Source organism: Babylonia areolata, chromosome 27 (genome assembly GCF_041734735.1).
Source record: "Babylonia areolata isolate BAREFJ2019XMU chromosome 27, ASM4173473v1, whole genome shotgun sequence".
Lineage (NCBI taxonomy): Eukaryota > Metazoa > Mollusca > Gastropoda > Neogastropoda > Buccinidae > Babylonia > Babylonia areolata.
In genome coordinates, this window is record NC_134902.1 from 28,641,453 (window position 1) to 28,652,565 (window position 11,113).

Below are 11,113 nucleotides of genomic sequence, written 5' to 3' on the forward strand. Positions count from 1 at the left end.
CCTGAGGAGCTTGGGGGAACATTCAATCTTCTGTTGCAAAGGCCTTGGTCAGGTCGATGCATGCGACGTATAGTGGCCGTCTCTGCTCCCGGCATTTTTCCTGCAGCTGTCGCAAGGAGAAGACCATGTCGATTGTTGATCTTCCAGCTCTGAATCCGCACTGTGCCTCAGGGTTTACGCGTTCAGCAAGTAACTGCAATCTGCTCAGGACTACACGGGCAAAGGGTTTCCCAACGATACTGAGGAGGGAGATTCCACGGTAGCTGTTGCAGTCACTGCGATCACCCTTGTTCTTGTGCAGAGTGATGATGTTGGTGTCACGCATATTATCATGGGGCACAGTCCCTTCTTCCCAGCACTGCAGTAGCAACTGGTGCAGGTGGTGGAGTAGCACGATCCTTTTTCGAGCCTTGATGACTTCAGGCGGGATGCTATCTTTTCCTGGAGCTTTGTCACAGGCGAGGGAGTCGATGGCCTTGCTGAGCTCCTCTTTAGAGGGCGGGATGTCGTTCTTCCATGACAGGGAGGATGGAGATGCTTTCTACTGCTGCATCTGCAACAATGTTCTTTCCTGAATAGAGCTCCTGGTAGTGTTCCGCCCATCTCACTACCTGCTTGCTCCGTTCTGTTATAGTGGTGCTGGAGCTGACTTCAGTGGTGGGATCTTGTTTACGCATGGACCGAAGGCTTTTTTCATGCCGTCGTACATGCCGCAGTCGGCGGAAAGTTGGATGTTCTGTCAAAGGTTCAGCCAGTAGTCGTTGGCGCAAAGACTGGCGATCCGTTTAGTGTCGTTTCAAGCCTTCTTGAGTGCGGCGTGTGTCTTTTTAGAAGGCTCTCCTTTGATGTTGATGAGCGCCACTCTTTTGGTCTCTATTGCTGGTTCCAGAACAGCAATGCTGGCTTCAATCCAGTCTGGATTCTGCCTCTCTCTTTTGCCGAAGGTATCCGTGGCGGGGTTGTAGATGGCGTCACGGATGTGGTTCCATCTCTCTTCAGCACTGCCGGCAGGACAGTCTTTGAGGGCATCCTCGATGGAGCTGGCGGAGCGGTCGCACAGGTTTAGGATTGCTGTTCTGGCAGTGTTGATGCGAGGCCAACCCTTCTGCTTTGAGTGGTGGATCCGTTTTGGTTGGAAGCACACTTTGCAGCCAGTCAAGGAGTGGTCAGTGTCGCAGTCAGCACCGTGAAAACTACGTGTGATTAGTACACAGATGGGGGCCTTCGAGTGATGATGAGGTCCAGCTGGTGACAGTGGCGGGATGTGGAGTGTCGCCAGAAAGTTCGGCGGTGTGGTTTGGTGGAGAAGAACGTGTTAGTCGTGCAGTATACATACACAGATATATACAAGCCAGAAGGACTCACTGGATGGTGCAGGGCATGCAAAAGCAGTCAGCAACAAATCCAGGCCTTCGGGTGTTGGTTTGCCACAAGAAAGGGTGAAGATTCGTCAAAAAAAACCTCGTGATTAACTTTTAAACTAAAAACAGTTCTTACACGCAGGATGAGAGGGTTACACACACACACACACACACACACACACACACACACACACACACACACACACACACACACACACACACACACACACACATCATATATATATATATATATATATATATATATATAAAACACGCGCGCGCGCGCTCGTACACACGCACGCACACACGCATACACAAACAAACACACGCTTATACACACACGCTACTCACGCACTCATGCAGTGACACATACACACACACACATACATACATACATCAACGCGCACATTTACACGCGAACACAGATGAACAATAGAACAAAGCAAACAAACTACGACATTACATGATAAAACAGTTCCCGCTAAACAGTTCCTCAAAGAAACATTGTACATAACATATATAGATTAAAACTGGAAAGATGAAACAAATGTTCTCTCTCTCTCTCTCTCTCTCTCTCTCTCTCTTACACACACACACACACACACACACATCGTTAGGAGGGGAACATCAGAACGTCAGATTGCTCTGAGAGGAATTGGGGCTGCTGTCCCCTGGGTGATGTCATCTCACAGTGCAGCGCCATCTATTTGTTTCCTACTTGTCTACAAGTGTATCCCCACCCCCCCCCCCCCCCCACTCCCACCCACCCCACTTCCACCACCATCACGTTCAACCCCAATCCCTCATCAAAACGCAATTCTTTCCCCGCATAAGTTTGCTGGGTACAACTGTCATATTACCACGGTTTCTTTTATACTCGCTGAGTGCATGCTGCACATGCGAACTCAGTTTACCGTCCCCCACGGCAAGTTCCCTTGTGTCTACATTTTGACAACTCTCTTAATATTTTTTTTTTATTTTGCGCTATAATATAATCATAAGCAAGCTGTAAGCGCTTTACAATAAAATTTCAGTTCTTGAAGTGAAACAAGAAAACACACAAAGGTAGTTGAAACATCTTTGATATCGAAAAGAAAAAAAGAAAAAAAACACAATGCACAAAACCCACAAAGTAACATACTTTCAATACTACAACTGTTACACTCCAGCACACACACACACACACACACACACACACACACAATTTACACCCCCGTTTTAATAACACTTCAAGTGCACATACGTTAAACTGTAGATCACACACACACACACACACACACACACACACACACACACACACACACACACACACACACACACACACACACATATTTACACCCCGGTGTTAATAACACTTCAAGTGGACATACGTTAAACTGTAGATCACACACACACACACACACACACACACACACACACACACACACACACACACACATTTACACCCCCGTTTTAATAACACTTCAAGTGGACATACGTTAAACTGTAGATCACACACACACACACACACATATTTACACCCCCGTTTTAATAACACTTCAAGTGGACATACGTTAAACTGTAGATCACACACACACACACACACACACACACACACACACACACACACACACACACACACACACACACACACACATATTTACACCCCGGTGTTAATAACACTTCAAGTGGACATACGTTAAACTGTAGATCACACACACACACACACACACACACACACACACACACACACACACACACACTCACACACACACATATTTACACCCCCGTTTTAATAACACTTCAAGTGGACATACGTTAAACTGTAGATCACACACACACACACACACACACACACACACACACACACACACACACACACACACACACACACTCACACACACACATATTTACACCCCCGTTTTAATAACACTTCAAGTGGACATACGTTAAACTGTAGATCACACACACACACACACACACACACACACACACACACACACACACACACACACACACTCACACACACACATATTTACACCCCCGTTTTAATAACACTTCAAGTGGACATACGTTAAACTGTAGATCACACACACACACACACACACACACACACACACACACACACACACACACACACACACTCACACACACACATATTTACACCCCCGTTTTAATAACACTTCAAGTGGACATACGTTAAACTGTAGATCACACACACACACACACACACACACACACACACACACACACACACACATGATTATGAAACAATATCAAGGCCATCGCAGAGCTAGTGCACTCACCTCTGTTTATCTAATACTCACGGAGAGAGAAAGGCAATAACAAAATTATCGATAATAAAGATGATAATAATAATAAAGGTACAGGTAAAAAAAAAGTTTGGCCTGAAGCTGAAACTCTCCAGCCCTCTTCAACAAACATGTCCATCGAAACGGTGGGGAGCTGTTTTGCCGAATGACTAGACCCAACCTTTCTTCCCACCTGTCTTCATCATCGTGGGTGTGGGTGTGGTTGTGGGTGATTCTGGCCAACGCCACAACACACCTTTTCCAACTAATGTATTGGACGTAAGGTCAGAATTTTGGAGATGAGAACGGGGGAGGCGGGTGTTTGGGGGGGGGGGTGGGGGGGGGGGGGGGGTTCGGACATTAGGCCAGAATTACTCCCCTTCTCTTCTCTGAGTTCAGTAGTGAGGAGGCCAGGGAGGGGGTGTATACGGGCATCGGACCTGACTTACTCCCCTTCTCTACTGTGAGGTTGGTATATATGGGGGTGGGGGTGCCACACACACACACACACACACAAGAATGCACACACAGAGACACACGGCACACGTGCACGCGCACACACACATACACACGCACGTGCACACACACATACACACAACGCACACACGCACACACAGACACACAAACTCTCTCTCTCTCTCTCTCTCTCTCTCTCTCACACACACACACACACACACACACACACAGGTGTGCACACCCCCGCCGTTTCCAAGCTTTCTGCAAAATTCACCTGGACAGAAAGGAATGAATGTTATGTTGTCAAAGTAACTGAACCGAATTGAAAGGTCCGCGCGCGCGCTCACACACACACACACACACACACACACACACACACACACAGTGAGCGGTGATCAAGGTACCCACACACGCAGCTTACATCGGTGTTCATGGATATCTTCACTCTCAGCATAGAATGGTGTCAGTGATACCCCCACCCGCAGCATACAGCGGTGCTCAAGATGCCAACACACGCAGCATATATATCCTGTGTTCATGGTACCCACACACGCAGTATATAGCGGAGCTCAAAATACTCGTACACGCAGCAGAAAACTTTCATTGTGATGGCGTTACTGCACTACCAGTAGTGCTCTGCGCATTTCGGTATCTTCATCACTGAACTGTTTCTCACCAGTGGTATTTTGGGGCGATTTGCACGTGCATACGAACCTGACGTGTGTGTCACAAGGTGGTAAAATGTTCAGTTCAATACCTGTGTGTGTGTGTGTGTGTGTGTGTGTGTGTGTGTGTTACATTATCTGATCGGGTTGGTTTTCTTGGGGTGGAATGGCGTGGGGTGGGGAGGGGTTTACGCTGTGAATGAACGGGTATCTTAACACTGAGAGAGCAGTCAATACACGCCCGCAATGGAATAGGTGGGGATGGGGAGTGGGGGGAGGGTGTGTGATTTTGGTCCTTTGCCCAAACTCCTTCTCCCCCATCCGGACATTCATAACTCAGCCAGGTGGGCAGTGTGTGACTTTGGCTGTTGTCTTTTTTTTTCTTCTACATTTCTGTTTGCTTACCTGTTCTTGTTTATCAAATTTTTAGATACATCTACTTATTTATTTTTTTAATCTTTTTTTTCCCTCAAGGCCTGACTAGGTGCATTGTGTTACGCTGTTGGTCAGGCATCTGCTCAGCTGGTGCTGGTGTACTGTATATGGATTTGTCCGAACACTCTGACGCCTCCTTCAGTAAGCGAACTGAACTGAACTCACATCTGCTGTCAAACAACAAAGACAGCTGATACCTGCCTGAACAGCAGGAGGTATTGTAACGAAGGGGTAAAAGGGTTGTTGCTGCATTTTCACATTAGAATAACTCTTGATCTTGGGGAGTGAGGGCGGATTGAGGTCGAGGGAAGGTTGAGGCGGGGGCAGGTGCGGAAAGGTTTGGTTTTGCTTTTTTGTGTGTTTTTTTTGTGTGTGTGTTAAACATGACATTGTCGCTATGACGAAAACGGGTCCATCTGTTTGAACAGGACTGCGTCTGTCATGGACGATGGTCAGTGACCCACAAGAAGTCATCAGCAGAACTTGTGATGGTCAGTTGTATCTGACTACGACCATCAGAACAGCAGAGGAGGTAACTGCTTTCCCGACAGAACTAGAAGCTGGGTAAAAATTAAAAAAACAAAACAAAGAGCTACCTTTATTTCAGTCTCTTACCCACACACAGAAAAAAAAAGAACCCCTCCTCTCAAAACCACGATCACAGACACCACCGTGTGGGCAAAGATCACACAGCGTTTGATGACCAACTTGGCACACAAGTTGAAAGAGTGCTTTTCGGGGAACACCTGAAGGTAGCGTGCGTGGAGACCATAGGCAGGACTTCCACAAAGACTGCCCATAAAGTACAGAGAACAACGACCGCAATCACCGGTGGTATTGGCTGTCCGTGCTGGCCACACACACGTCTTTCCAACGCCAGACACGGCGCACTGGCTTCTCACTAGAAGAAGGCTGTCTTTTCAATAGAATTTTCAATAGAAATGGTCCTTTGAATTTTCAATTACTTTTTTGTTTTCAAAGAAATAGTATCATTGACTTTACAATAGAAATGCTGACATGATTTTTAAATGGAAATCATGTATAAACATTTCAATATAAATATTGCATCGAGGTTCCATGGAAATGGTGCAAGGACTTTTCAATAGGAATGGTTATTTGAATTTTCTTTTCTTTTTTCACGAAGAAATGGTGCACTAACTTTTCAATAGAAATACGTAACTGGATTTTCAATAGATATGGTGTATAAAAAAAATAGCGCAAGGACTTTTCAGTAGAAATGGCGTGTTGCATTGATTTTTCAATAGAACTGAGCTAGATTAATCAATTTTCACCCCCAAGTTGAGCGGCACAGACTTGCAGATTATAACTGCACAAACAAACACAAGAACAGTCACGTCAATTAGAACTTCGGCACACCGCTCTGTCTCAAGAATCAGCAAAATGCGTGGAACAGAAAACACGAATTTGAGCTCAGTGATGACGAAAACCTGGCAATGATTTTCAGAAAAAAAAAAAAAAAAAATCCTGTCACATCCATCACTCTGTCTTCATCGTTTTCCAAGCAACTCTTTTTTTCTGGGCTGCAAACCAGTTTACCTCGCGATTCCCATGATTGGGCTGCAGGATCATTTCCTCGCCACTGGAGCGGTTCCGACCCTCGTTAATCCTCGACGTTTGTTCTGCGTGGGCCAGAGCGAGGCCGAAAAAAAAAATGGGGGGAGGGGGAGGGGGAGGAGGACTTGAATGAGTCCAGATTGATTCCGATCTGTCCACGCTGGGCCTCTGTCCAAGGCCCTGCTTTTTTCCTCTCTTTTTTTCTTTCTTTCTTTCTTTTTTTTTTTTTCTTTTTTGTTGTTTTTTGTTCGTTACGGACTCTTTGCAGCGTCAGTTCTTTTGTTGATCTTCGCTTTTCTTGCCACAGATGGGATCATTTGTTGTGGGAGCCCGGGACAATTACCTTCATCAGCTGACTTTGTCGTTTTCTGTTTGTCCAAGAACCGTTTGTCAGCCGTTCTGGCTAAACATCATTTTGGTTGGACACGTATGCGTGCGCGCTTACACGGACAGGCTCTCTCTCTGTCTCTCTCTCTCTCTCTCTCTCTTCCTCTCTCTCTCTCTATCTATCTATCTATCTACCTATCTATCTTGCCCAGCCGTACACGTTTGTTTTATCAGAGTTTTAGCCATATCGTTTTCTGGATGATATTTGCCCCCACAAGCTGAGCATTCAATACCGTGGAACCCTTTCAGACGACCCCCATGTCTGTCTCCAGACCTTGATTATATACTTTCAAAAGTCCATTCATATACCGTGAACCACTGGCCTTCAGTCCGCCTATTACCTCTATAACCCCCGCCCCTCTCCCCCCCCCACTCCCCCGTGTGTTGAATAAGGGAATGTCACTTCTACAGCCCCCCTCCCTACCAGAAAGAATGGTCATTCACGTAAAATGTTGCATGTTTGTCCGACACAGGAAACAATGATGAGCGCCCAATGGGAGCCGTCAGTCGGCTCTACCTAGTAGGCAGCCTGTTGTGCAAAATAACCCCCGTGTTTGTAAAGCGCTGTCAGCTTTCTCTCCAACCGAGGATAGGCGCAAAACCAGTATCCACATCATTCATCATCATTCAAAATGATAAAAGGACATGTGGTACGTCCAGTCCAATGATACAAAAGCCGTGGGTGTTTACAATGAAAAATACAATGATGTATGCATACTACAAACAACAACAACAACAGCAACAAAACCACGCAATACACCTGCACACACAAATTATCCAGCTCCAGTTTCATCCTACAGACCCACACCCACTCCACACAAGATGTAGACACACACGCGCGCGTGTAAGCACATCTTGGCCGCTCAAAGTATATGAACATGTGTACGTTTAACTCACTCAGTACGGCCAGTCCTCTCTTCTCCTCTACACAGACCCCTCGGATGTCCAGTGGGTGTCTGAATGACCCAACCTTTAGCTTCCGTCGTCAGAATTGTGGTATGCTTTGTCAACATTCACGTCTTCAGTATAAGAGCCTTCCGCTTGCATATTTTGATGATGGTAATTGGGGTGAAACGCTGTTAACGGCATCTCTTTCGCCGTTCGTATGGAAAGAGTTAACAATAGTAGCAACAATAGAAGTAAAAATTAAAACAAATTAATCAAAATATCAAGAACAAATTTTGTTCCTATCGCCTGTCAGGTGTTCCAGCCACCACAATAGTGGAACAGAATGTTCCAAAAAGGGTGGAACAAAAGCCCAGTGGTTAATACGCCCGTCTGAGAAGCGAATGTCCACGGGTTTGAATCCTACATATCACTTCCATTGAATATTGTGAGATGCGTTGTGCGTGGGTGAAACTGTATGTACGCACTCATCAATCAATAGCTAGAATACTACATAAACAGAGAGAGAGGGGGGCTAGAGAGAGAGAGAGAGAGAGAGAGAGAGAGAGACACAGAGAGAGAGAGCATATTGTAGATAGGTCCGAACTTCATCCAGTATTCCACCCCACCCTTACCCCATTTCAAAACTTCTTTCCGCACTAAAGTCCTCCTACCGAATTGAAGTTAACTTTTTGTATTCCGTCCTCAAATGTCAACACACTTCTGAAAGAAAAAAATGACTGGTCGAATTATTGAAGACGCAAAACCGTTTGACGCACTTTGCACCTCCTTCTAGTAAACACATTTGATTGGTTCTTTACATATAAAATGACCAATACTTTCTGTCCCAATTTCCGCGGCCTCTGATTGCTACTTGACGTCATTCGTCCAGACTCCCACCAAAAAACAACAGAAATAACAACAGAAACAACTATATTCGTTCTGTTGCAGTTTCAGTGCTAGTGACCCACGTGGAGCTATACAAGTGCCAGGTTGCCACAGGATCACCACGCCAGGGAGACCCTGCAATGCTGCTATTTCGGTGGTGTGCAGTAGTGACTGTTCTGATTCAACCTTTCCGAAACGCCACCTGTTCAACCCAACACTGACGGATAATGATTGTGTAGTCGTGAAGCTAAGCTGGGCGCGAGTTTCTCCTGGAGTGAAACTGTTACCACAGCATCAGTGAATCTGCTGGTGCCTAAAATTGGTATACGAACTCATCACATACTTGAACAAGAGAGGCAAGGCCTTCAAGACTCACTTGTGATACACTTTAAAAAAAAATCCAAGCTTTTTATGTACTGAGTATAATTTCAAAATGTAATGTTTAAGATGAGAAAGATCAGTTTAAAGCAAATTAAGTCCCCTAGCATTAATTACAGAGTAATTTCCCTTTTTTACTATCTGCACCAAAACGTTTGCAAAATAAATAAAACTTCCATGCTTAGCAAAAGAAGTTCCTGTTTGAAGAAAAAATGATAATAATGACTGCTCTTGTTGGGTCAGAATATCAGATCAAAGTGCCAAGTTTAGAGAATACAAAAAATATAAATATGACAGTAAATGCAGTTTGCATATAATTAGGCTTCATTATTTATTTTTTGTGCCCATCCCAGAGGAGCAATATTGTTTTAAACAAGATGACTGGAAAGAACTGAATTTTTCCTATTTTTATGCCTAATTTGGTGTCAACTTACAAAGTATTTGCAGAGAAAATGTCAATGTTAAAGTTTACCACGGACACACAGACACACAGACAGACAGACAGACACACACACACACACACACACACACACACACAGACAACCGAACACCGGGTTAAAGTGTCAAAAATGGAGAAGAAATCGGAACTGAGGCCTTCCCTAGGAGAACAAACAGCATAAATAGACGCTGTCGATGGGAGCAATAGCCGAGCTGTTAAAGCGCTGAAGGTCCTTAATTCGACTCCCGGCTGTGTCTGGTGTTTTAAGGATGGGGATGTTTTCTGATCTACAAGTTCAACACAATTATGTAAGACCTTTCAGGGCCTGAAACCCTTTCGTGCGTATACACATGCAGGTCAAGTATGCTCGTTAAAGATCCTACAATCCACGTTAGTGTTTGGTGTGGTGTGTAAACAAGGATATATGTATACATAACACGCACATTCCTGAAAACGGAGTATGACTGCCTATGGCTGGGTGAAAGCAATCATACACATGCCAATGACGTAAAAACAAACGAGTGAACGTGGGGGGTGCAGACCACGAGTGGGAAGAAGAAGAAGAGGAGGAAGGAGGAGGAGGAGGAAGGGGGAGGAGGGGGTGTTTCAGTTTCAGTAGCTCAAGGAGGCGTCACTGCGTTCGGACAAATCCATATACGCTACACCACATCTGCCAAGCAGATGCCTGACCAGCAGCGTAACCCAACGCGCTTAAAAGGTATGCCAACAGCACCCGGTGTTCCCAGGCGGTCACCCATCCAAGTACTAACCGGGCCCGACGTTGCTTTAACTTCGGTGATCAGACGAGAACCGGTGTTTTCAACGTGGTATGGCCGTTGGCAAAAATCGCTCTCCCCGGCGGGGAAGAAAAAGAATAACAAGAACATGAAGAAGATGACACCTGCATAGTTGGGCCATGAAATCTGACCAAGATTCCGAAAGATACATCAGAGGGATGATTACAATGTGCCGTAGCCATGGTCACGGCCTTTCCATTCCATTTGAGTCAGTAGTTTCCTCAACCCTAGGTGACAGCCCGTCCCAGCAGACGAACTGTAATAGTTCAGAAGTTGCTGAGGTTTTGAACCAGCGACCTCTCGGCATTCCGTTCGGGACGCTGACCACCGCGACACGGAAGCTCGTAAAATGTGTTCCCCCCTTTTAAACAAGATTCCGTTCTTCCTCCTTTCCACCATGAATAACAATCACAGTTTCAATGTTTGGAAAAAATTCAAGGTGCGGTGATCCAAAAAAAAAAGCATTCGTACGTCATCAATAAACATGTTTTCTGGTCCAAGGGGGAAAAAACATCAACAAGAGAACAAGGAGGAACAGTATTTGATATTTGATCAT

At 45.3% G+C, this 11,113-nt stretch overlaps 1 non-coding gene across 1 annotated transcript; it reads right to left on the reverse strand.

Annotated features, from left to right (window-relative positions):
- Positions 1 to 10,481: 10,481 nt before the first annotated feature.
- Positions 10,482 to 10,601, reverse strand: LOC143301666 (5S ribosomal RNA). The gene has a single exon (XR_013057828.1). It is a non-coding gene; the product is annotated as a 5S ribosomal RNA (ribosomal RNA).
- Positions 10,602 to 11,113: the final 512 nt, after the last annotated feature.